Source organism: Pristiophorus japonicus, chromosome 19, assembly GCF_044704955.1.
Source record: "Pristiophorus japonicus isolate sPriJap1 chromosome 19, sPriJap1.hap1, whole genome shotgun sequence".
Taxonomy (NCBI): domain Eukaryota; kingdom Metazoa; phylum Chordata; class Chondrichthyes; family Pristiophoridae; genus Pristiophorus; species Pristiophorus japonicus.
The window spans coordinates 88,085,577-88,113,388 of NC_091995.1; the positions used below are offsets into that span (position 1 = coordinate 88,085,577).

General features: G+C 46.0%; 1 pseudogene; it reads right to left on the reverse strand.

Annotated features, from left to right (window-relative positions):
* LOC139230522 (paired box protein Pax-6-like) lies at positions 1–26,614 on the reverse strand (annotated as a pseudogene).
* Positions 26,615–27,812: the final 1,198 nt, after the last annotated feature.

The window sequence follows — 27,812 nt, forward strand, 5'->3', positions numbered from 1 at the left end:
TTACTGCAGCCTGGGCCAATACTGAGCCATGTCTTGATCACCTCCAGGAACTTGAACCGGGACCGACACTCCAGGGGAGATAAGTCCTGTGGAGAAAGACAAAATACGGAAAATGAAAATAAATAAGCTGACAAATCTCCAGTGATGTTGTGTGAAAAAAAACGTAGTCTAATTTCACCCTTTTTTTCCAGTCATAATCCTGAATTTAATTCAAAAAACCAATCAATACAATCTTTTACTATTTCCCTTCTCAAAGCCTTGATTTTGGAAAAATTCAATTTATTCCCCCCGCCCCCACCTTCTTAACTTTTTCTGTTCCAGTGCAAAAGTTCTAATTTGTTGAGCCTCTCTATTACCTAGGTTCTAATAGATTCTGTAGACTGATTGCTGTAGTGCGCTGTTTAAATCGATTCTGTAGACTGATTGCTGTAGTGTGCTGTTTAAATAGACACTGTAGACTGTTGCTGTAGTGTGCTGTTTAAATAGACACTGTAGACTGTTTGCTATAGTGCGGTGTTTAAATAGACACTGTAGACTGATTGCTGTAGTGTGCTGTTTAAATCGATTCTGTAGACTGATTGCTGTAGTGTGCTGTTTAAATAGACACTGTAGATTGTTGCTGTAGTGTACTGTTTAAATAGACACTGTAGACTGTTGCTGTAGTGTGCTGTTTAAATAGACACTGTAGACTGTTGCTGTAGTGTGCTGTTTAAATAGACACTGTAGACTGTTTGTGTAGTGTGCAGTTTAAATAGATTCTGTAGACTGATTGCTGTAGTATGCTGTTTGAATAGATTCTGTAGACTGATTGTTGTAGTGCGCTGTTTAAATAGACCTGTAGACTGTTTGCTGCAGTGTGCTGTTTAAATAGACACTGTTGACTGTTGCTGTAGTGCGCTGTTTAAATAGATACTGTAGACTGTTTGCTGTAGTGCGCTCTTTATACAGTCTCTGATGAGTACATAGATTTTGTTTGCTGTAAAATAGACTGTTTGCTGTGAGCCCTGCCGTAAGTCCTGCCCGCCTCCAACTCATTGTCTGACATAGTGGTGTCATGAGACTCTCTTCCCTTTGTTTGCCTTTTCCACCCCTTTGTGGAAGCCTCCCTACTTCAGCATGTACATAACACAGAACAAAGGCTTGTTCTACCACTCAATGAGACGCTCCATAAAGACATTTATTGAGGCTCCTCCCACAGCTGAATAAGTAGATACACAGCCATTCAGATCATGGGTCCCAAGTTTGAGCCTTGTCTGAATCGAAAGAAAGACTTGCATTTATAAAGCACCTTTCACGACCTCGGGATATCTCAAAGCACTTTACAGCCAAAGAAGTACTTCTGAAGGTTAGTCACTGTTGTAATGCAGGAAAGGCGGCAGCCAACGTGCGCACGTCAACGTCCCACAAACAGTAACAGATAATCTGTTTTAGTGATGTTGGTTGAGGGATAAATACTGGCCAGGACACCGGGGAGAACTCCCCTGCTCTTCTTCGGAATATTGCGGTGGTATCTTTTATGTTCACCTGAGAGGACACGCTCGGTTTAACGTTTCATCTCTCCCTTAGTACGGCACTGGAGTGTGAGATCAGATTGTGTGGCCAGATTATGTCTGTGGTGGGACTAGAACCCACAACCTTCTGACTGGGAGATGAGAGTGCTACAAACTGAGCCACGGTTGACACCAAACAGACTACTTACTGGAGCAGGAGTAGGATTGACTATAATTGACTTAGTGATCTTGGGTTCCCACTTTGGGCGAGGGACCGTGCTGTCAGCGAACCTCAGCGAGAGTCGGCCCACTCTTAACACAGACCGCTTACTCACCACATTTGCTGCATGTGACTCATGGGCCTCACCTGTAGAGGAAGCTCCTGTTGAAGCCAGGGACTGCGAGTTCAGGTGCGGCTGCATGTGAGGAGGAGTGTACGCGTCATAGCTCCGCACGCTGACAGATGGGCTGGCCGGAATCATGCAAGAATACGAGGAGGTTTGACCTGGCTGAACAGATTGCTGGAAGACAGAAGATCGTGAAATGTCTCTCTTGAAGACCACCCTTGGAGAGATCACCGAAACGCAGATCTAAAACTCGCTACCGCATGGAGTGGTTGAGGCAATTAGCACAGACGCCTTTAAGCTAGATAAGTACACGAAAAAGGAAAAAAAAGAGTTGGATTTATATAGCGCCTTTCACGACCACCGGGCGTCTCAAAGCGCTTTACAGCCAATGAATGCTTTTGCAGTATAGTCATTGTTGTAATGAGGAAAAAAGGAATAGAAGGATAGGGTTAGATGAGGAAGGACGGGAGGAGGCAGTGGAGGATAAACACCGGCATAGGCTGGTTGGGCCGAATGGCCTGTTTGTATGCTGGATATTCGATGTAAAAGAGAGAAAGAAAGAAGTACTTTTTGAAGTGCAGTCACTGCTGCAATGTACGAATGTGACAGAAGGAGTGGATGAGGGAAATGGATGAAGGAGGGAGAGTAAAATTGGGTATTGGCCCCATCCCAAAACACTGGAAGCTCCTTATAGGATTTAGCAGCCCTTCTGAGAAGTGGCTGATTTGGGTTTGTTAGTCCCAGCTCAACAAAGCCTCTTGCCCGCCCTTCCGCCCGCCAAGGGTCTCTCGATCTCCCGCCATAACTCTGGCAGATCCCCAGGAGGAAGCAAGTAAGTGGCCATTTTCGGCTGCTCCAGGAGTTTCACTGACCTTCCGCCAAAGTTACAATGGGAGATCAAAGGAATCCTGTGGAAATTACAAGTAAAAGAAAAAATGTCTTTACATTACATGCTCATGTCCTGATTATTATATAGGGCATGATGTCCTGATCATTATAGCGGGCATGGTCATGTCCTGCTCAATTTTTTAAATGAACTTACGGGATGTGGGCATCGCCGGCAAGACCGGCATTTAGTGACCATCTCTAATCGCCCTCGAGAAGGTGAGCCAACCTCTTGACCCGCTGCAGTCCGTGTGGTGAAGGTTTTCCTAGCGCTGTGATACAACTGAGTGGCATGCTAGGCTATTTCAGAGGGGCAGTTAAGAGTCAACCACATTGCTGTGGGTCTGGAGTCACATATCGGCCAGACCGGGTCAGGGCGGCAGATTTCCTTCCCTAAAGGACATTAGTGAACCAGATGGATTTTTTTTTTTATGACAATTTGTTTCATTACTGATTTTTATTCCATATTTATTTAATTAACTGAATTTAAATTCCCCAGCTGCCATGGTGAGAATTAAACCCATATTTCCGGATCATTTGTCCAGGCCTCTATGCTACCGTTTATTATATAGAGCATCCTGATTATTATATAGGGCATCCTGATTATTATATAGGGCATCCTGATTATTCTATAGGGCATGATCCTGATTATTCTATAGGGCATAATCCTGATTATTATATGGAGCATGATCCTGATTCTTATATAGGGCATCCTGACTATTACATAGGGCATGATCCTGATTATTATATAGGGCATCCTGATTATTATATAGGGCATGATCCTGATTATTATAAGGGGCATCCTGACTATTACATAGGGCATGATCCTGATTATTATATAGGGCATCCTGATTATTATATAGGGCATGATCCTGATTATTATAAGGGGCATCCTGATTATTATATAGAGCATCCTGATTATTATATAGGGCATGATCCTGATTATTATATAGGGCATCCTGATTATTATATAGGGCATGATCCTGATTATTATATAGGGCATCCTGATTATTATATAGGGCATCCTGACTATTACATAGGGCATGATCCTGACTATTACATAGGGCATGATCCTGATTATTATATAGGGCATCCTGACTATTATATAGGGCATGATCCTGATTATTATATAGGGCATCCTGATTATTATATAGAGCATCCTGATTATTATATAGGGCATGATCATGTATTTAAGATCTCCCAAGCACTTCATAACCAACGAGTTACTTTATGAAGTGAATAGGGGAGACTAGAACTAGGGGACATAATCTTAGAATAAGGGGCCAGCCATTTAAAACTGAGATGAGGAGGAATTTCTTCTCTCAGAGGGTTGTAAATCTGTGGAAATCGCTATCTCAGAGAGCTGTGGAAGTGGGGACATTAAATAAATTTAAGACAGAGATCGTTTCTTAACCGAGAAGAGGATAAGGGGTTATGGGAAGCGGGCAGGGAAGTGGACCTGAGTCCATGATCGGATCAGCCATGATATTAAATGGCGGAGCAGGCTCGAGGGGGCCGTATGCCTATTCCTGCTTCTATTTCTTACGTTCTTACAACAGCCGATTTGCCGAAGGCACACAAACAACAAGATAAATGACCAAGTAATCTGTTTTCAGTGGTGTTGGTTGAGGGAGGCTAGGACACCAGGAGAATCATAGAATCATAGAAATTTATAGCACGGAAGGAGGCCATTTCGGCCCATCGTGTCCACGCCAGAGAACTCGCTACTCTTCCTAAAATAGTGGATCTTTTACAGTTCACTTGAACCACAGTCAGACATGGCCTTGGTTCAACATTTCACGCAGGCAGAACTACTGACAATGAAGCATTCTCAGTTATTGTACTGAGGTGCCAACTTAGAACATGCGCTAAATCCAGGAATCAGCATTCTCATTTCAAGAGTCTACATTGCTACCAATTAAGCTGAGCTGGCATTACATACAATATACTGCCAGTGGTGCCTCCATTCAGCACCATCCCGCTCCCACCTCGGTAGATCTTACCTGTAGGGGGAGATTATTTGCCATGGCGAAGGCTGGCATTGGTGGAAGCCCACTGTAACTGTTTGTGAGAGAGGGCTCGTTTCTGCCCAGCATTGGTCCTGAAGAGAATAAAAATAACGTCAACAACACCTCACATTAACTGACTGAGCCGATTTCAGCAGGGACAGGAGCTGGGTGGCGCAATTGGCATTGCCATTCTTGGACTAAGGAGGAAAGAAGTCACCCAGGATTCCCATGCCCAATTGCCATGCAGTGCACTGGTATGGACACTGGGCCTGGACAAGGTAGGGCTTGGCTGTGATGCCCCCCCCAGGTCAAACAGCACTATTTTGGCTCCCACATGAATATTTGGCCGTGGTTACGAGGTCACCCTGTGCCTGTAAGGCCAGGGGGCATCAGAAGGCAGCAATTTCTTTCCAATTTATCGCAGCTCCGCACAGAGATATGGAACATCATTTTTTTTAAACGATTTTTTCATCATTTCACCCAAAGAATAAGAAGCGGCAGATAGGACAATGCTGCAAAATCAGTGTCAGGGCCTCAAGTCCCACGGATAAATGGTCACAGGAGGAGTAGTGGCTATGGGTGGAGGAGGGCTAAATGGTCGAGAAGAGACTGCGATCCTAGGAGACAACATTTGCAGGGATGGGGGGAGCAATTTACAAGCTATGTCCCTGTGTGGAACCGAACCCCAGCAAGTATCAGTAGCTCAGGCGAAGGGAGGGAAAGACATAACAATGTTCACAACCTCAGGATGTCCCAAAGCGCTTTACAGACAATTAAGTCTTTTTGAAGTATAGCCATTGTTGTAATGAAGGAAACGCGGCAGCCAATTTGCGCACAGCAAGCTCCCACAAATAGCAATGGTGATAATGACCAGATCATCTGTTTCAGTGATGTTTTGCGGGATAAATATTGCCCGGGGATAACGCCCCCTGCTCTTCTTCGAAATAGCGGCGTGGGATTTTTTTTTTAACGTCCACCTGAGAGGGCAGACAAGGGCCTCGGTTTAAGGTCCCATCCGAAAGATGGAAAAAAAAATAGGGGAGAAAAAAGAAAAGAAGAGGGTTGATTCGACGAGTTATGGTATAATGACCTGAGGTTGCGGGCTGCGGAAGCGACTGATAAAGCGTGGGCGAGAAGCTGCTGTTGATGGGAACGTGACTCGGGCCACTACATGCCTGCCTCCTTTGATTGCGGAGTTTCTCTTCCCTCCTCCATTTGGCGCGTCGATTTGAAAACCATACCTTGAGAGTGAGAAAGGAAAAAGAATGGCCCAGCTGGGCAATAAGTGTCAAGGGTTTTATGAAAGATGATAATGCAAAATGCTATTGAATTCAGATATAAATAAATCATACTGCGAACAGCAGAGAAGTTGTTAATTTGTCCAGTTAATAAGGGAGGACTGCCAGGAATAGTGTGTCAAATACAAATAAGAAGATTTGCATTTATACATTTCACAACCTCAGGATATCGCAAAGCGCTTTACAGCCAATGATGTACTTTTGAAGTACTTATATTCACTGGAATGGAGAAGAATGAGAGGGTATCTCATAGAAACATATAAAATTCTGACGGGATTGGACAGGTTAGAAACAGAGAAACATAGAAACATAGAAAATAGGTGCAGGAGTAGGTCTTCTAGCCTGCACCGCCATTCAATGAGTTCATGGCTGAACATGCAACTTCAGTACCCCATTCCTGCTTTCTCACCATACCCCTTGATCCCCCTAGTAGTAAGGACTACATCTAACTCCTTTTTGAATATATTTAGTGGATTGGCCTCAACAACTTTCTGTGGTAGAGAATTCCACAGGTTCACCACTCTCTGGGTGAAGAAGTTTCTCCTCATCTCGGTCCTAAATGGCTTACCCCTTATCCTTAGACTGTGACCCCTGGTTCTGGACTTCCCCAACATTGGGAACATTCTTCCTGCATCTAACCTGTCTAAACCCGTCAGAATTTTAAACGTTTCTATGAGTTCCCCTCTCATTCTTCTGAACTCCAGTGAATACAAGCCCAGTTGATTTAGTCTTTCTTGGTAGGTCAGTCCCGCCATCCTGGGAATCAGTCTGGTGAACCTTCGCTGCACTCCCTCAATAACAAGAATGTCCTTCCTCAGGTTAGGAGACCAAAACTGTACACAATACTCCAGGTGTGGCCTCACCAAGGCCCTGTACAACTGTAGCAACACCTCCCTGCCCCTGTACTCAAATCCCCTCGTTATGAAGGCCAACATGCCATTTGCTTTCTTAACCGCCTGCTGTACCTGCATGCTAACCTTCAATGACTGATGTACCATGACACCCAGGTCTCGTTGCACCTCCCCTTTTCCTAATCTGTCACCATTCAGATAATAGTCTGTCTCTCTGTTTTTACCACCAAAGTGGACAACCTCACATTTATCCACATTATACTTCATCTGCCATGCATTTGCCCACTCACCTAACCTATCCAAGTCGCTCTGCAGCCTCATAGCATCCTCCTCGCAGCTCACACTGCCACCTAACTTAGTGTCATCCGCAAATTTGGAGATATTACATTTAATCCCCTCGTCTAAATCATTAATATACAGTGTAAACAGCTGGGGCCCCAGCACAGAACCTTGCGGTACCCCACTACTCACCGCCTGCCATTCTGAAAAGTACCCATTTATTCCTACTCTTTGCTTCCTGTCTGACAACCATTTCTCAATCCATGTCAGCACACTACCCCCAATCCCATGTGCTTTAACTTTGCACATTAATCTCTTGTGTGGAACCTTGTCGAAAGCCTTCTGAAAGTCCAAATATACCATATCAAATGGTTCTCCCTTGTCCACTCTACTGGAAACATCCTCAAAAAGGTTAGATGCAGGAAGAATGTTCCCGATGTTGGGGAAGTCCAGAACCAGGGGTCACAGTCTAAGAGTAAGGGGTAAGCCATTTAGGACCGAGATGAGGAGAAACTTCTTCACTCTGAGAATTGTGAACCTGTGGAATTTTCTACCACAGAAAGTTGTTGAGGCCAGTTCGTTAGATATATTCAAAAGGGAGTTAGATGTGGCCCTTACGGCTAAAGGGATCAAGGGGTATGGAGAGAAAGCAGGAATGGGGTACTGAAATGCATGATCAGCCATGATCATATTGAATGGTGGTGCAGGCTCGAAGGGCTGAATGGCCTACTCCTGCACCTATTTTCTATGTTTCTATGAAGTGTGGTCACTGTGGAAAAGTACGTTACACGGCAGCCAATTTACGCACAAGCAAGATCCCACAAACAGCAATGAGATGATGACCAGATAATCTGTTTTTAGTGATACTGGTTGAGGGATAGATCTTGGCCAGAACACCGGGGAGAACTCTCCTGCTCTTCTGCAAAGAGTACTGTGGGATCTTTTACTTCCAGCTGAGGGCAGACGGGCCTCGGTTTATCGTCTCATCAAAGACGGTCCCTTTGGCAGTGCAGCATTCCCTCCGTACTACACTGGGAGTGTCAGCCTAGAATATGTGCTCCAGTCTCTGGGGGAGCTTGAACCCACTAACGTTTGGCTTGGAGACAAGAGTGCTCCAATCAACCAGGGTTGAAAAACAGGGCAGAATTCCTCTACTCAACAATGGGGGCTAAGGAGTCAACTCCAGTCTCGAACCAAAGATGCTGCCTGACCTGCTGAGCATTTCCAGCATTTTCTGTTTTTATTTCAGATTTCCAGCATTGGCAGTATTTTGCTTTTGTGTTTTGTGTGGTCCCGATCGATTGGCGCTGGCTCTGTGACAGCTGGTGACTGCTTTGCCTTGTTATAAGTTGTCCCTGGGCAACATCACACGAGTGGAAACCCGCATTTCCTAATGAGCTTAGTTGCTGCCACAGCTCCAGGCAAAGCCCATTGGAAATCAGAGATACATAGGCCCCGAAATGGTATGGACCATTGTGGTAGACTCAGGCTATCAGCTCGGAGGCATCACTGAAATGACCGCAAAACACGGCTCCCTAAATTGAGATTTCATACTGCTAGTCCATCAGTTGGGACCCACCCGAAATCGAGATTTCATACTCCTAGTCCATCAGTTGGGACCCAATGTATGATCGGTGCAGGGACACCTGGTCTATCTAGGCATGCCTGGCAGAAGTGAGGATCTGATTCCTGGGATGGGGGGATTGTCCTATGTGGAGAGATTGAGCAGACTAGGCCGATATTCTCTAGAGTTCAGAAGAATGAGAGGTGATCTCATTGAAACATACACAATTCTTGACAGGGTCGATGCAGGGAGGATGTTTCCCCCGGGCTGGGGAGTCTAGAACCAGGGGTCACAGTCTCAGAATAAGGGGTCGACCATTTAGGACTGAGATGATTAGAAACTTCTTAGAGGGTGGTGAATCTCTGGAATTCTCTACCCCAGAGGGCTATGGAAGCTCAGTCGTTGAGTATATTCAAGACGGAGATTGATAGATTTTTCCATATTAAGGGAATCAAGGGATATGGGGATAGTGCAGGAAAGTGGAGTTGGGTAGAAGATCAGCCATGATATTTTTGAATGGCGGAGCAGGCTCGAGGGGCCGAATGGCCGACTCCTGCTCCTAATTATGTTCTTATCTGGAGGGTCCATACAGGGGGCGGGGCCTAGATCCCCGTAGACGAAGTGGCCAACTTACTAGAATGGTACCAGGGATGAGGGACTTCAGTTATTTGGAGAGACTGGTGTTGTTCTCCTTAGAACAGAGAAGGTTAAGGGGGGATTTGATAGAGGTGTTCAAGATCATGAGGGGTCGAGGCGGAGTAGATTGAGAAAACCTATTCCCATTGGCGGAAGGGTTGCTAACTAGAGGACACAGATTAAGGTGATTGGCAAAATGTTGGTGTGGGGCAGAGGTGGAGGGTTGAAGAAGCCCTCTTTGTGAGGGGGCTACTTGAGGAACCTCGATTTCTCCTCCAGCAAGCGGAGTCCCTTGCCCCCAGGACCAGCTCGCTACCACGAGCAGTTCCAGAGTCTTTGGCAAGTTGCACCACAGATGTGCCTCCAAACCACCAAAGGCTCACTCGTAGAGGACCCTCCCCCTGAAAATGAGGCCCCCTGTAGGACAGTGGCAGAATCCTGCAATCCCAACTCCAGATTTTCTAGCTGACTTCACATTGTAAAATGGATTCAATCCACATCCGTGCTTTCAGTGTTAGTGTAGCCCTAACAGCGCCTCTCTGTACTCATGAAAATGTGATTCTTCAATCAAGCAATTTCTGTTAACCAAAAGTATTAAGGGATATGGGGCAAAGGATATGGAGTTAGGTCACAGATCAGCCATGATCTCATTGAATGGCGGAACAGGCTCGAGGGGCAAAATGTCCTACTCCTGTTCCTATGATCCTAGCAGTCTCCAGACATCAAGTCACTTGTGTTCCACGGGAATGGGGGAGGGTTATGACAGAAACATATTATGCTTTAAGCATAGCAAAACTTCACAGGTGCCACATGGGTCAGATAAAGAAGAAATACTTGCATTTATATAGCGCCTTTCATGACCACCGGACATCTCAAAGCGCTTTACAGCCAATTAAGTATTTTTGGAGTGTAGTCACTGTTGTAATGTGGGAAATCAGCATACAATTTGCACACAGCAAGCTCCCACAAGCAGCAATGTGAAAATGACCAGATAATCTGATTTAGTGATGCTGATTGAGGGATAAATATTGGCCAGGACACAAAGGATAACTTCCATGCTCTTCTTCGAAATAGTGTCATGACATCTTTGAACTTCTTACCTGAAAAAGCAGACAGGGCCTTGGTTTAACATCTCATCTGAAAGACGACACCTCCGACAGTGCGGCGCTCCCTCAGCATCACAATAGTGTCAGCCTCGATTTATGTGCTCAGGTCCCTGGAGTGGGACTTGAACCCACAACCTGCATGTGGGTGCTACCCCACTAAACCACAGGCGACTCTACATCACAGCAGATGTAGTTGGCTGTATCCATTCTAATAATGTGTGTTAACCACAATCACAACAGCATCCTTTGTGCCTCAGATTCAAGAGCTACAGGGAACCCCATTGTAGCGGACTCCAGACCACAAAAAGCTTGAGCTGTTCACCGTGTCTCATACCGACCTAGACACATCTCTTTTCCAGTTACCTGTATTCTGGCTTCAGGCAGGTCGATTTTAGCCGCTAACCTTTCCCTGGCAAAGACATCTGGGTAGTGAGTACGTTCAAATTCTTTAAAAAAAAATGAAAAATAAAGTTTACAATAGGCACTGCTGGTAAGCTGAAACTGGTTACAATCGTACGGAAAGTGATCATCATCAGAGGCAGTCCCTCGAAATCAAGGAAGACTTGCTTCCACTCTAAAAATGAGTTCTTTGGTGAGTTCTTAGTGAGAATAAGCCATTCAAATCAGGGACATTCATCCCTTTACTGCCCAAGATCTCTCATCACACCATCCAGATGTATTATAGGAACATAGCAATTGCTGGACTGAGATGAGGATAAATTTCTTCACTCGAATTTTTGGAATTTTCTACCCCAGAGAGCTGTGGATGCTCAGTTGTTCAGTATATTCAAGACAGAGAGCGATAGGTTTTTGGGTATTAAGGAAATCAAGGGATGCTGGAATAGAGCAGGAAGGTCGCGTTGAGGTAGACCAGCCGTGATCTTATTGAGCGGCTGAGCAGGCTCAAGGGGCCGAATGGCTGACTCCTGTTCCTATTTCTTATGTTCTTCTGAAAAAAGACCCAGGTCCACCTAGTTCGACTTCTCCCATCCTGGTGGTCGCATGGTGCAATAATGGAGTTGTTGACTAAACGTAACAATCAACCTCTATCGGTCAGTCTACAACAGACCCAGGCATGAGGCGAGGAATAGCCTCAGTGGTGGAGAGCTTTAGGAACCATAGGCCCAAAGTCACCTGTTCCTCCCGCGTATGCTGCACTTATCGCAAGGCGTGTCTCGAATTACTCATATACTTTCATACACTTTCTGGCTGCTCCCAACCCTGGCAAAGCAGTGTCGTCCAATACATTCACCACTAAGGCTAATTGGGAATCAAGATGTGGCTAATTGCATTCGATCTCGGTAAATAAAAAATGAGGAACAGACACAGTCGTTGTGCGTGTACTCTCAGAGTTGGACGGCATGTGCGTGTGAACTTTAACCCTTTTGTGATTTTGTTGGTAAAATGGTAAGGCAAAAATCAGAACGTGCGAGTGTGTTTCTGATCGTTGTGGCTTCTTTACTCCCTTGGTTTCTGAATGGCGGTAGATGGTTGTTAAGTAGATATACACGTGTGAAGCACGCTTACCTGTATTGCCTGGAAGGCGTTTTCTACTAAAAATAGTGCATGTGGCTAAAATGGTGTTGCCACTCCACACTGTGGCCAGTCAGTCATTTCTATTACACAGCACTGTTGAAGGGCATCAGAATATGCAATCCAGGTTTGATCTACTGGTGTTGGGGGATCTCCCATTACCATCTCACTCCAGTATAACAACTCATAGCAGCAACTAGCGCCTTTAACCTAGTAAAACGTCCCAAGGCACTTCACAGTGGTGTTATAAGACAGGAATATTTTTGAGATATTAGGACAGGTGACCAAAAGCTTGGTCAAAGAGGTAGGTTTTAAGGAGCGTCTTAAAGGAGGAGAGAGAGGTTGTTATGTATGTTAATATATGTACTGCAACACTAGACCACTGAATGTAACTTCACACTATATACACCACACCTGTAGCACCAGAGGGTGCTACTGGTGGAGACCTAAGGGTCACCTGCACACTGCAGGTAACCAGGTATAAAAGGGAGCTCTCCTCATTGTGTATGGACTCAAGGAGCTGCAATAAACAGACTAAGGTCACTACAGTTCAAGTACAATACCCTTACCTCGTGGAGTCGTTATCAGAGTGCTTGCATATACTACAGAGGTAGAGAGGTTTAGGCAGGGAATTCCGGAGCTTGGGGCCTCGGCAGCTGAAGGCACGGCCGGCAATGGTGGAGCGATTATAATCAGGGATAGGCAAGAGGCCAGAATTAGAGGAGCGCAGCTATCTCGGAGGGTTGTGGGAGATAGGGTGGGGCGAAGCCATGGAGGGATTTGAAAACAAGGATGAACATTTTAAAATCAAGAATTTTAAAGGCAAACATTCCTTTTGTTTTCCCAATAGGAACTCTTCCTGCCACCTCCAGACCACATGGCCATTCCTCAAACTCGGAGAGTGATTGATGAGTAGGAGGTGGTCTTCTCCAACGAATCAGCACCCCCTTCCCCATCTCTCCTGAAGACGGATAGGGGTGCACTCCATTTAAAAGACCGGCCAAGAGCTGATGGCCACGTCCCCGTGACAGGAAGGTCAAATGTCATGTCAAGGTAAACTTGCAAGCCTCTGAGCGGGTGGGGAGGAAGCCAATTACCTGCAGCTAAAACCCGAACACGCACTGCTGGCCAGCCAATGTGGGGTACATTAGGGGCATTACTCTGGACACTTCAACCCGAGTCTGACTCAACTTGAGTTTCCAACTGAGGTGTGACGTATTCCTGGAGGTTCCATCACACGGCCTCCCACCTCCAAGCATCCCACCCAATCAAACAGCCTGTTTTCCACCATCTCCAATAGTTTTATTACAATGGTGTTCACATTTATTTTTTTTAAATCACACCGCTACGATTTTCCTCTGGGTTGCTCGCAGTATTGTCCAAGAGGTTAATCTTTCATTCCTGGAGACTCCGGGGCATTCTTGGAGGATTAGTAACTCTAAGACTGAACTCATCATCATCATCATCATCATCAACAGAGAGTCGGGATAAATGGTTCATTCTCGGGTTGGCAACCAGTAACTAGTGGGGTGCCGCAGGGATCAGTGCTGGGACCCCAACTATTTACAATCTATATTAACGACTTGGAAGAAGATACCAAGTGTAACGTAGCCAAGTTTGCTGACGATACAAAGATGGGAGGAAAAGCAATGTGTGAGGACACAAAACATCTGCAAAAGGACATAGACAGGCTATGTGAGTGGGCAAAAATTTGGCAGATGGAGTATAATTTTGGTAAGTGTGAGGTCATGCACTCTGGCAGAAAAAAATCAAAGAGCAACTTATTATTTAAATGGAGAAAGATTGCAAAGTGCCACAGTACAGTGGGACCTGGGGGTACTTGTACATGAAATGCAAAAGGATAGTATGCACGTACAGCAAGTGATCAGGAAGGCCAATGGTATCTTGGCCTTTATTGCAAAGCGGATGGAGTATAAAAACAGGGAAGTCTTGCTACAGCTATATAAGATATTGGTGAGGCCACACCTGGTATACTGCGTGCAGTTTTGGTTTCCATATTTACGAAAGGATATACTTGCTTTGGAGGCAGTTCAGAGAAGGTTCACTAGGTTGATTCCGGGGATGAGGGGGTTGACTTATGAGGAAAGGTTGAGTAGATTGGGCCTCTACTCATTGGAATTAAGAAGGAGAGATGATCTTATCTAAACGTATAAGATTATGAGGGAGCTTGACAAGGTGGATGCAGAGAGGATGTTTCCACTGATGGGCGAGACTAGAACTAGAGGGCATGATCTTAGAATAAGGGGCCACCCATTTAAAACAGAGATGAGGAGAAATTTCTTCTCTCAGAGGGTTGTAAATCTGTGGAATTCGCTGCCTCAGAGAGCTGTGGAAGCTGGGACATTGAACACATTTAAAACAGAAATAGACACTTTCTGAAACGATAAGGGGATACGGGGTTATGGGGAGCGGGCGGGGAAGTGGAGCTGAGTCCATGATTAAATCAGCCATGAAATTATTGAATGCCGGAGCAGGCTCGAGGGGCCATATGGCCTACTCCTGTTCCTATTTCTTATGTTCTTATCATAGGCAGTCCCTCGAAATCAAGGAACACTTGCTTCCACTCTAAAAATGAGTTCTTAGGTGACTGAACAGTCCAATACGGGAATTACAGTCCCTGTCACAGGTGGGACAGACAGTGGTTGAGGGAAGGGGTGGGTGGGACTGGTTTGCCGCACGCTCCTTCCGCTGCCTGCGCTTGATTTCTGCATGCTCTCGGCGACGAGACTCGAGGTGCTCAGCGCCCTCCCGGATGCACTTCCTCCACTCAACTAGAGTGATAAACTAACAATGAACAAGGCAATGCACAGTAACTTATATTTAGGTAATAACCAATGGGTTGGGGGTCTCTGGGGCTTCTTTGATTGCCTTTGAACGGTGAGAGAGCAACTTCTGCAGCGGTTCCTGAATTGGCTACAGGTCTCTGTGTTATTTTGTCTCTCCCAGAAGGTGGTGGGGGAGGAAGGGTGGGGATACAGGGAGAGTCCAGTAAGGAGTAGAGCGAGTGCCTACAGGCCCGATGGCCTTTCCACACCCCGAGTACATAACCTAACGTTTATCCAGCACCTTTCACAGATCAGAATGTCCCAAGGTGCTTGACAAGGGAGCGGGAAGTTGGTGAAATGCCAGGAGAGGTGACTGAAGCTGCCACATTTTGAATATCTTTCGAAGACTGAGGTAGCAAGCTGGATAAGTTTAAGGAAAGGATTCCAGAACGCGAGTGCAAAGTGGCTAAAGGCTCTGCCACCAATGGGGAAGGGAAGGGAGGGGAGAGGAATGCAATGAAGATCAGAGTCAAAAGAGAGGAGTGGATGGGATTTCACAAGTCACAAGTCCAGTGGGGGACAGGGAGCCAGTAGAGGTCATCAAGGATATAGATAGTGGGGCTGCAGTACTTTGTATGGGATAGGATACAAGCAGGGGAGTCTTTGCAACAGCAAGTGAGGTGTATATTTACAATATACATTAATGATTTAGATGAAGGAATTGAATGTAATATCTCCAAGTTTGTAGATGACACTAAGCTGGGCGGCAGTGTGAGCTGTAAGGAGGATGCTAAGAGGCTGCAGGGGGACTTGGACAGGTTAGGTGAATGGGCAAATGCATGGCAGATGCAGTATAATGTGGATAAGTGTGAGGTTATCCACTTTGGTGGCAAAAACAGGAAGGCAGATTATTATCTGAATGGTGACAGATTAATAAAAGGGGAGGTGCAACGAGACCTGGGTGTCATGGTACATCAGTCATTGAAGGTAGGCATGCAGGTACATAGGCAGTAAAGAAACCAAATGGCATGCTAGCCTTCATAGCGAGAGGATTTGAGTATAGGAGTGGGGCGGTCTTACTGCAGTTGTACAGGGCCTTGGTGAGGCCTCACCTTGAGTATTGTATGCAGTTTTGGTCTCCTAATCTGAGGAAGGACGTGCTTGCTATTGAGGGAATACAGCAAAGGTTCACCAGACTGATTCCCGGGATGCCAGGACTGACATATGAGGAAAGACCGGATCGGTTAGGCTTATACTCACTGGAATTTAGAAGGATGAGAGGGGATCTCATAGAAACTTATAAAATTCTGACGGGACTGGACAGGTTAGATGCAGGTAGAATGTTCCCGATGTTGGGGAAGTCCAGACCAGGGGTCACAGTCTAAGGATAAGGGGTAAGCCATATTGGACCGAGATGAGGAGAAACTCTTTCACCCAGAGAGTTGTTAACCTGTGGAATTCTGTACCGAAAGTTGTTGAGCCCAGTTCGTTGGACATATTCAAAAGGGAGTTAGATGTGGCCCTTACGGCTAAAGGGATCAAGGGGTATAGAGAGAAAGCAGGAATGGGGTACAGAAGTTGTATGATCAGCCATGATTATATTGAATAGCGGTGCAGGCTCCTATTTTCTGTTTCAATGTTTCTATGTGAGAGCTGGGGAAAGAGGGTAATTGAGAAACAGAGTTATAGAGAAGACAGCAGGAAGATAGGCAGAAAGAAGACATGCATTTATATAGCACCTTTCACAACCACCAGACGTCTCAAAGCACTTTACAACCAACAAAATACTTTTGGAGTGTAGTCACTATTGTAATGTGGGAAACGCGGCAGCCAATTTGCACATAGCAAGCTCTCACAAACTGCAATGTGATAATGACCAGATAACCTGTTTTTTTGTTATGTTGATTGAGGGATAAATATTGGCCCCAGGACACCGGGGAAAACTCCCCCTGTTCTTTTTCAAAATAGTGCCGTGGGATCTTTTACGCCAACCTGAGAGGGCAGACGGGGCCTCGGTTTAACGTCTCATCCGAAGGACAGTGCCTGCGACAGTGCGGCACTCCCTCAGCACTGCACTGGGAGAGTCGGCCTAGATTTTTTGTGCACAGGGAGAAAAAGTAAGGAAGAAGGTAGGGAGAGAAATGAACAAAGCAAGAACATAAGACATAGGAGCAGGAGTAGGCTATACGGCCCCTCGAGCCTGCTCCGCCATTCAATAAGATCATGGCTGATCTGATCATGGACTCAGGTCCACTTCCCTGCCCGCTCCCCATAACCCCTTATTCCCTTATTGTTTAAGAAACTGTCGATTTCTGTCTTAAATTTATTCAATGTCCCAGCTTCCACAGCTCTCTGAGGCAGTGAATTCCACAGATCCACAACCCTCTGAGAGAAGAAATTTCTCCTCATCTCAGTTTTAAATGGGCGGCCCCTTATTCTAAGATTATGCCCTCTAGTTCTAGTCTCTGCATCCACCTTGTCAAGCCCCCTCATGATCTTATACGTTTCAATAAGATCACCTTTCATTCTTCTGAAGTCCAATGAGTAGAGGCCCAACCTACTCAACCTTTCCTCAAAAGTCAACCCCCTCATCTCTGGAATCAACTTTGTGAACCTTTTCTGAACTGCCTCCAAAGCAAGTATATCCTTTCGTAAATATGGAAACCAAAACTGCACGCAGTATTCCAGGTGTGGCCTCACCAATACCCTGTACAACTGTAGCAAGACTTCCCTGCTTTTATACTCCATCCCCTTTGCAATAAAGGCCAAGATTCCATTGGCCTTCCTGATCACTTGCTGTACCTGCATACTAACCTTTTGAGTTTCATACACAAGTACCGCCAGGTCCCGCTGTACTGCAGCACTTTGCAATCTTTCTCCATTTAAATAATAACTTGCTCTTTGATTTTTTTCTGCCAAAATGCATGACCTCACACTTTCCAACATTGTACTCCATCTGCCAAATTTTTGCCACTCACTTAACCTGTTTATGTCCTTTTGCAGATTTTGTGTGTCCTCCTCACACATTGCTTTTCCTCCCATCTTTGCATCGTCAGCAAACTTGGCTACGTTACACTCAGTCTCTTCCTCCAAGTCGTTAATATAGAGTGTAAATAGTTGGGGTCTCAGTACTGATCCCTGCAGCACCCCACGAGTTACTGGTTGCCAACCCTACATTCTGTTTTTTGTTCGTTAGCCAATCCTCTATCCATGCTAATTCTGAACGAGAGACATAAAGGGACGAGTCAAACATGTATCTGTATGACTTTGAGCAAAAGGTTGGCCGGTCATTTCCTCAGAGTCGCTCCAGCTCCACCAGGATTTCCGCTGCACTTCCGACGAACTGACGGTGAAGTTACGGAGCCGGAGCAGATCCGAGGGAATTCACAGCCTTTATTTATACCGGGAGAGTTGGGCTGCTGGTACCTTTCTCCAACGCCTCGATCTGATCCTGTGTGAAGGACGTGCGGTTTCGCTGGAGCTTCCTTTTAAGCTGGAGTCGGATCTGGGACTCGTCAGAATCTTCTCCGTTCACGTTGACCCCGCTGCCATTTTCACCTCTGACCTCCAGCTGCTGGCAGCTGTCTGTTTGGAAAAAGGGGGCACAATGCCGGTAAAATTAGGACATGAAGGTCGCACAACCCTCGTCTAAAATATATTAGGCCTTGTGAGAGAGGAAAGTGGGAGCACTAACTGAGCACCAAGGGTTTAATATCTGACAACTGAGCAGCGAGATGTACTTGTAGCAGCACAGGCCCGATAAGCTAACAAATCCTGGTCCAGTCTTTCACACAAAAGACAGGCAAAAAGGGAACAGCAAATGGCGGGAATCCGAAACAAAATAAAGCGGAAATGCACAACAAATAATCTTAGAATAAGGGGCCGCCCATTTAAAACTGAGAAGAGGAGGAATTTCTTCTCTCAGAGGGTTGTAAATCTGTGGAATTCGCTGCCTCAGAGAGCTGTGGAAGCTGGGACATTGAATAAATTTAAGACAGAGATAGACAGTTTCTTAACCGATAAGGGAATAAGGGGTTATGGGGAGCGGGCGGGGAAGTGGATCAGCCATGATCTTATTGAATGGCGGAGCAGGCTCGAAGGGCCGTATGGCCTACTCCTGCTCCTATTTCTTATTTTCTTATAAATCCTCACAGCATCTGAGAGTGAAACGGTAGATCAATGTTTCTGGTGTAACTCTCATCAGAACAGATGACAGGTGAATCGATCAATCTATAACTCATCTTTCCCTTTGGACGAGGGAGGTGGGGAAATTGGTCTGGAACGGTCGAACAAAACGCAGCGTTAGCGAATCGGCCCCCTGTTAGGCACCCTGCCTGATATTCCTTTCCATCAAAGTCAATGAGCAGGGTGTAAAACGGGCGGTTGATTTACTATCTCTCCATTTCGTGCTGCAGCCCGATACCAATTTCACCCTTTGGGCATGTCCAACACTTTCTGCAAAGCTGGTCCTTTCTCCTCTCCTGAACAATTCAGCAGTTATGGTGAGGCAAAGAAGGGCGGTAAGAGAAGGGGTAACCAGCCGTGGATAACCAAGGAAATAAGGGAGAGTATCAAATTAAAAACCAATGTGTATAAAGTGGCCAAGGTTAGTGGGAAACTAGAAGATTGGGAAAATTTTAAACGACAGCAAAGAATGACTAAGAAAGCAATAAAGAAAGGAAAGATAGATTACGAAAGTAAACTTGCGCAAAACATAAAAACACATAGTAAAAACCTTTGCCAATATATAAAATGGAAAAGAGTGACTAAAGTAAATGTTGGTCCCTTAGAAGATGAGAAGGGGGATTTAATAATGGGAAATGTGGAAATGGCTGAGACCTTAAACAATTATTTTGCTTCGGTCTTCACAGTGGAAGACACAAAAACCATGCCAAAAATTGCTGGTCACGGGAATGTGGGAAGGGAGGACCTTGAGACAATCACTATCACTAGGGGGGTAGTGCTGGACAGGCTAATGGGACTCAAGGTAGACAAGTCCCCTGGTCCAGATGAAATACATCCCAGGGTATTAAAAGTGATGACGGAAGTTATAGCAGATGCATTCGTTATAATCTACCAAAATTCTCTGGACTCTGGGGAGGTACCAGCAGATTGGAAAGCAGCTAATGTAACGCCTCTGTTTAAAAAAGGGGGCAGACAAAAGGCAGGTAACTATTGGCCGGTTAGTTTAACATCTGTAGTGGGGAAAATGCTTGAAGCTATCATTAAGGAAGAAATAGTGGGACATCTAGATAGGAATAGTGCAATCAAGCAGACGCAGCATGGATTCATGAAGGGGAAATCATGTTTAATTAATTTACTGGAATTCTTTGAGGATATATCGAGCATGGTGGATAGAGGTGTACCGATGGATGTGGTGTATTTAGCATTCGATAAGGTGCCACACAAAAGGTTACTGCAGAAGATAAAGGTACGCGGAGTCAGAGGAAATGTTTTAGCATGGATAGAGAATTGGCTGGCTAACAGAAAGCAGAGAGTCGGGATAAATGGGTCCTTTTCAGGTTGGAAATCGGTGGTTAGTGGTGTGCCACAGGGATCGGTGCTGGGACCACAACTGTTTACAATATACATAGATGACCTGGAAGAGGGGACACAGTGTAGTGTAACAAAATTTGCAGATGACACAAAGATTAGTGGGTAAGTGGGTTGTGTAGAGGACACAGAGAGGCTGCAAAGAGATTCAGATAGGTTAAGCGAATGGGCTAAGGTTTGGCAGATGGAATACAATGTTGGAAAATGTGAGGTCATCCACCTTGGAAAAAAAAACAGTAAAAGGGAATATTATTTGAATGGGGAGAAATTACAACATGCTGAGGTGCAGAGGGACCTGGGGGTCCTTGTGCATGAATCCCAAAAAGTTAGTTTGCAGGTGATCAGGAAGGCGAATGGAATGTTGGCCTCCATTGCGAGAGGGATGGAGTACAAAAGCAGGGAGGTCCTGCTGCAACTGTACAGGATATTGGTGAGGTCGCACCTGGAGTACTGCCTGCAGTTTTGGTCACCTTACTTAAGGAAGGATATACTAGCTTTGGAGGGGGTACAGAGACGATTCACTAGGCTGATTCCGGAGATGAGGGGGTTACCTTATGATGATAGATTGAGCAGACTGGGTCTTTACTCATTGGCGTTCAGAAGGATGAGGGGTGATCTTATAGAAACATTTAAAATAATGAAAGGGATAGACAAGATAGAGGCAGAGAGGTTGTTTCCACTGGTCGGGAAGACTAGAACTAGGGGGCACAGCCTCAAAATACGGGGGAGCCAATTTAAAACCGAGTTGAGAAGGAATTTCTTCTCCCAGAGGGTTGTGAATCTGTGGAATTCTCTGCCCAAGGAAGCAGTTGAGGCTAGCTCATCGAGGAGGCGGGAGCTCGGAGCAGCGCGAGTCCGGGGTCGGCGAGAGGCCTATAAAGGCCAGCGGGAGCTCGGAGCAGTCAGTCGAGGAGGCGGGAGCTCGGAGCAGCGCGAGTCCGGGGTCGGCGAGAGGCCTATAAAGGCCAGCGGGAGCTCGGAGCAGTCAGTCGAGGAGGCGGGAGCTCGGAGCAGCGCGAGTCCGGGGTCGGCGAGAGGCGTACCGGTGCAGCTGCAGGGAGAAGGCAAAGATACAAAGGTGACGTCACAGCCTAGGGGGTAAGTGATTGGCTGGTGATTGGTGAGTAGTTTTTCTTTTTCTTCTTATATTGGTCAGTAACTTTTAACATTGTTATTACCAGTTTAAGTGTATCTAAGGGTTAAGACATGGCAGGAGAGCTCAGTCGGGTGTTATGCTCCTCCTGTACCATGTGGGAACTCAGGGACGCTTCCGGTGTCCCTGACGACTACGTGTGCGGGAAGTGTGTCCACCTCCAGCTCCTGACCGACCGCGTTGCGGAGTTGGAGCTGAGGGTGGATTCACTCTGGAGCATCCACGATGCTGAGAATGACGTGAGTATCACGTGTAGTGAGTTGGTCTTACCGCAGGGAAAGGGTCCACAGCCAGATAGGGAATGGAAGACCAGCAGGAAGAGTAGAGCAAGGAAGGTAGTGCAGGGGTCCCCTGTGGTCATCCCCCTGCAAAACAGATACACTGCTTTGGGTGCTGTTGAGGGGAATGACTCATCAGGGGAGGGCAGCAGCAGCCAAGTTCATGGCACCGTGGCTGGCTCTGCTGCACAGGAGGGCAAGAAAAAGAGTGGGAGAGCAATAGTGATAGGGGATTCAATTGTGAGGGGAATAGATAGGCGTTTCTGCGGCCGCAACCGAGACTCCAGGATGGTATGTTGCCTCCCTGGTGCAAGGGTCAAGGATGTCTCGGAGCGGGTGCAGGACATTCTGAAATGGGAGGGAGAACAGCCAGTTGTCGTGGTGCACATTGGTACCAACGACATAGGCAAAAAAAGGGATGAGGTCCTACGAAACGAATTTAAGGAGCTAGGAGCTAAATTAAAAAGTAGGACCTCAAAAGTAGTAATCTCGGGATTGCTACCAGTGCCACGTGATAGTCAGAGTAGGAATCGCAGGGTAGTGCAGATGAATACGTGGCTTGAGCAGTGGTGCAGCAGGGAGGGATTCAAATTCCTGGGGCATTGGGACCGGTTCTGGGGGAGGTGGGACCAGTACAAACCGGACGGTCTGCACCTGGGCAGGACTGGAACCAATGTCCTAGGGGGAGTGTTTGCTAGTGCTGTTGGGGAGGATTTAAACTAATATGGCAGGGGGATGGGAACCAATGCAGGGAGACAGAGGGAAACAAAAAGGAGACAAAAGCAAAAGACAGAAAGGAGATGAGGAAAGGTGGAGGGCAGAGAAACCCAAGGCAAAAAACAAAAAGGGCCACTGTACAGCAAAATTCTAAAAGGACAAAGGGTGTTAATAAAACAAGCCTGAAGGCTTTGTGTCTGAATGCAAGGAGTATCCGCAATAAGGTGGATGAATTAATTGTGCAAATAGATGTTAACAAATATGATGTGATTGGGATTACGGAGACGTGGCTCCAGGATGATCAGGGCTGGGAACTCAACATTCAGGGGTATTCAACATTCAGGAAGGATAGAATAAAAGGAAAAGGAGGTGGGGTAGCATTGCTGGTTAAAGAGGAGATTAATGCAATAGTTAGGAAAGACATTAGCTTGGATGATGTGGAATCTATATGGGTAGAGCTGCAGAACACCAAAGGGCAAAAAACGTTAGTAGGAGTTGTGTACAGACCTCCAAACAGTAATAGGGATGTTGGGGAGGGCATCAAACAGGAAATTAGGGGTGCATGCAATAAAGGTGTAGCAGTTATAATGGGTGACTTTAATATGCACATAGATTGGGCTAGCCAAACTGGAAGCAATACGGTGGAGGAGGATTTCCTGGAGTGCATAAGGGATGGTTTTCTAGACCAATATGTTGAGGAACCAACTAGGGGGGAGGCCATCTTAGACTGGGTGTTGTGTAATGAGAGAGGATTAATTAGCAATCTCATTGTGCGAGGCCCCTTGGGGAAGAGTGACCATAATATGGTGGAATTCTGCATTAGGATGGAGAATGAAACAGTAATTTCAGAGACCATGGTCCAGAACTTAAAGAAGGGTAACTTTGAAGGTATGAGGCGAGAATTGGCTAGGATAGATTGGCGAATGATACTTAGGGGGTTGACTGTGGATGGGCAATGGCAGACATTTAGAGACCGCATGGATGAAGTACAACAATTGTACATTCCTGTCTGGCGTAAAAATAAAAAGGGGAAGGTGGCTCAACCGTGGCTATCTAGGGAAATCAGGGATAGTATTAAAGCCAAGGAAGTGGCATACAAATTGGCCAGAAATAGCAGCGAACCTGGGGACTGGGCGAAATTTAGAACTCAGCAGAGGAGGACAAAGGGTTTGATTAGGACAGGGAAAATGGAGTACGAGAAGAAGCTTGCAGGGAACATTAAGGCGGATTGCAAAAGTTTCTATAGGTATGTAAAGAGAAAAAGGTTGGTGAAGACAAACGTAGGTCCACTGCAGTCAGAATCAGGGGAAGTCATAACGGGGAACAAAGAAATGGCGGACCAATTGAACAAGTACTTTGGTTCGGTATTCACTAAGGAGGATACAAACAACCTTCCGGATATAAAAGGGGTCAGAGGGTCTAGTAAGGAGGGGGAACTGAGGGAAATCTTTATTAGTCGGGAAATTGTTTTGGGGAAATTGATGGGATTGAAGGCCGATAAATCCCCAGGGCCTGATGGATTGCATCCTAGAGTACTTAAGGAGGTGGCCTTGGAAATAGCGGATGCATTGACAGTCATTTTCCAACATTCCATTGACTCTGGATCAGTTCCTATGGAGTGGAGGGTAGCCAATGTAACCCCACTTTTTAAAAAAGGAGGGAGAGAGAAAACAGGGAATTATAGACCGGTCAGCCTGACCTCAGTAGTGGGTAAAATGATGGAATCAATTATCAAGGATGTCATAGCAGTGCATCTGGAAAATGGTGACATGATAGGTCCAAGTCAGCATGGATTTGTGAAAGGGAAATCATGCTTGACAAATCTTCTGGAATTTTTTGAGGATGTTTCCAGTAAAGTGGACAAAGGAGAACCAGTTGATGTGGTATATTTGGACTTTCAGAAGGCTTTCGACAAGGTCCCACACAAGAGATTAATGTGCAAAGTTAAAGCACATGGGATTGGGGGTAGTGTGCTGATGTGGATTGAGAACTGGTTGTCAGACAGGAAGCAAAGAGTAGGAGTAAACGGGTACTTTTCAGAATGGCAGGCAGTGACTAGTGGAGTGCCGCAAGGTTCTGTGCTGGGGCCCCAGCTGTTTACATTGTACATTAATGATTTAGACGAGGGGATTAAATGCAATATCTCCAAATTTGCAGATGATACTAAGTTGGGTGGCAGTGTGAGCTGCGAGGAGGATGCTATTAGGCTGCAGAGTGACTTGGATAGGTTAGGTGAGTGGGCAAATGCATGGCAGATGAAGTATAATGTGGATAAATGTGAGGTTATCCACTTTGGTGGTAAAAACAGAGAGACAGACTATTATCTGAATGGTGACAGATTAGGAAAAGGGAAGGTGCAACGAGACCTGGGTGTCATGGTACATCAGTCATTGAAGGTTGGCATGCAGGTACAGCAGGCGGTTAAGAAAGCAAATGGCATGTTGGCCTTCATAGCGAGGGGATTTGAATACAGGGGCAGGGAGGTGTTGCTACAGTTGTACAGGGCCTTGGTGAGGCCACACCTGGAGTATTGTGTACAGTTTTGGTCTCCTAACTTGAGGAAGGACATTCTTGCTATTGAGGGAGTGCAGCGAAGGTTCACCAGACTGATTCCCGGGATGGCGGGACTGACCTATCAAGAAAGATTGGATCAACTGGGCTTGTATTCACTGGAGTTCAGAAGAATGAGAGGGGATCTCATAGAAACGTTTAAAATTCTGACGGGTTTAGACAGGTTAGATGCAGAAAGAATGTTCCCAATGTTGGGGAAGTCCAGAACCAGGGGTCACAGTCTGAGGATAAGGGGTAAGCCATTTAGGACCGAGATGAGGAGAAACTTCTTCACCCAGAGAGTGGTGAACCTGTGGAATTCTCTACCACAGAAAGTAGTTGAGGCCAATTCACTAAATATATTCAAAAGGGAGTTAGATGAAGTCCTTACTACTCGGGGGATCAAGGGTTATGGCGAGAAAGCAGGAAGGGGGTACTGAAGTTTCATGTTCAGCCATGAACTCATTGAATGGCGGTGCAGGCTAGAAGGGCTGAATGGCCTACTCCTGCACCTATTTTCTATGTTTCTATGTTTCTAAATCACAGATAGATAGATTTTGAACCAATAAGGGAATTAAGGGTTACGGAGAGCGGGTGGGTAAGTGGAGCTGAGTCCACGGCCAGATCAGCCATGATCTTGTTGAATGGCGGAGCTGCTCGAGGGGCTAGATGGCCTACTCCTGTTCCTAATTCTTATGTTCTTATGATCTTATGATGGCCTTGTGACCGCCACAGGCACAACTACACAAAGGACGCATGATCTCATAAATGCGAAAAATAATGTGGCAGTAGACCAAAAAGTTTGTATATTCTATTGGCTCGTGGGCCTCCCGTCCATTATTCTATATAAACCCACCCAAACCCCTTGTTCACTGTGAGTCCAGAAAAATAATCAGGGCCTAAAAGGAAGACTTGCATTTACATAGCGCCTTTCACAACCTCAGAACCTGCCAAAGCGCTTTACAGGGAATGAAGTACTTTTGGAGTGTAGTCACTGTTGTAATGTGGGAAACGCAGCAGCCAATTTGTGCACAGCAAGCTCCCACAAACAGCACTGTGATAATGACCAGATAATCTGTTTTAGGTGATGTTGGTTGAGGGATAAATATTGAGCCAAGGACATCGGGGATAACTCCCCCACTCTTCTTCGAAATAGTGCCATGGGATCTATTTACATCCATCCGAGAGAGCAGATGGGGCCTTGGTTAAATGTCTCATCTGAAAAACAGCCCCTTCGATGGTGCTGCAGTGCCTTAGTATTGCGCCAGTCTAAATTTTGTGCTCAAGTCTCTCGAGCTGGACTTGTACTCTCAACCTTTTGGATCAGAGGCATGCATGCTAGCCACTGAGCCACTACACCCCATGAATAATCAGCACTTGCATAAAATACATTCTTGTCGATAAAACAGATGCGCTCAGGTGATGCGCCGTTTAGGTTACCTGTACTGGCTTGCCCTGGTACCGAGCTTCCCTGGTACCAGCCTGGCCTCCCTCCCCAGCTCCCTGTCTGTACGTTCAGCATCCGTAGCTTGTCGTACATCCCATCAGCTCCCATTGGATGCTCCTCGGTGGCCAGGGTGCGCAAGGCTCCACTTGCAGACAGAACCTGAAAGAAACCAGGAAACAAGGCATTCTAGCAGCAGTCTAATCAGAGCAATCTGAACAACAGGCTAGAATCTGATCGAGGGGTTCAGGTGCTTTATATGTAGAATAACGGATACCCGGGAGTGAGTTACAGGCTGGAATCTAATCGAGGGGTTCGGAGGTGAGTTTTATATAGAATAACGGATACCCAGGAGTGAGTTACAGGCTGGAATCTAATCGATGGGTTTGGAGGGTTTATATATAGAATAACAGATACCCGGGAGTGAGTTACAGGCTGGAATCTAATTGAGGGGTTCGGAGGGGAGGTTTATATATGGAATAACGGATACCCGGGAGTGAGTTACAGGCTAGAATCTGATCGAGGGGTTCAGGTGCTTTATATATATAATAACAGATACCCGGGAATGAGTTACAGGCTGGAATCTAATCGAGGTGATTGGAGGGTTTATATATAGAATAACGGATACCCGGGAGTGAGTTACAGGCTAGAATCTGATTGAGGGGTTTAGATGCTTTATATATATATAATAACAGATACCCGGGAGTGAGTTACAGGCTGGAATCTAATTGAGGTGTTTGGAGGGTTTATATATAGAATAACAGATACCCAGGAGTGAGTTACGGGCTAGAATCTGATCGAGGGGTTCAGGTGCTTTATATATAGAATAGCAGATACCCGGGAGTGAGTTACAGGCTGGAATCTAATCGAGGGGTTCGGAGGGGAGGTTTATATATAGAGTAACGGATACCCAGGAGTGAGCTACAGGCTAGAATCTAATCATGGGATTCGGGGGGGTTTATATATAGACTAACGGATACCCGGGAGTGAGCAACAGTCTGGAAACTAATCGAGGGATTCAGGTGGCTTATATACAAAATAACGGATACCGAAGAGTGAGTTACAGGCTGGGGTCTGATCGAGGGGTTCGAGTTATTTATCTGTCGAATAACAGATACCTGGGACTGAGTAATAGGCTGGAATCTAATCGAGGGGTTTGGGTGGTTTATATATAGAATAATGGATACCTTGGAGTAAGTTATAGGCTGGAATCTAATCGAGGGGTTCGGGGGGGGGGCGGCGTTATATACAGAATAATGGATACCTTGGAGTGAGCTACAGGCTGGAAGCTAATTGACGAATTCGGGGGGTTTATATATAGAATAATCGATAC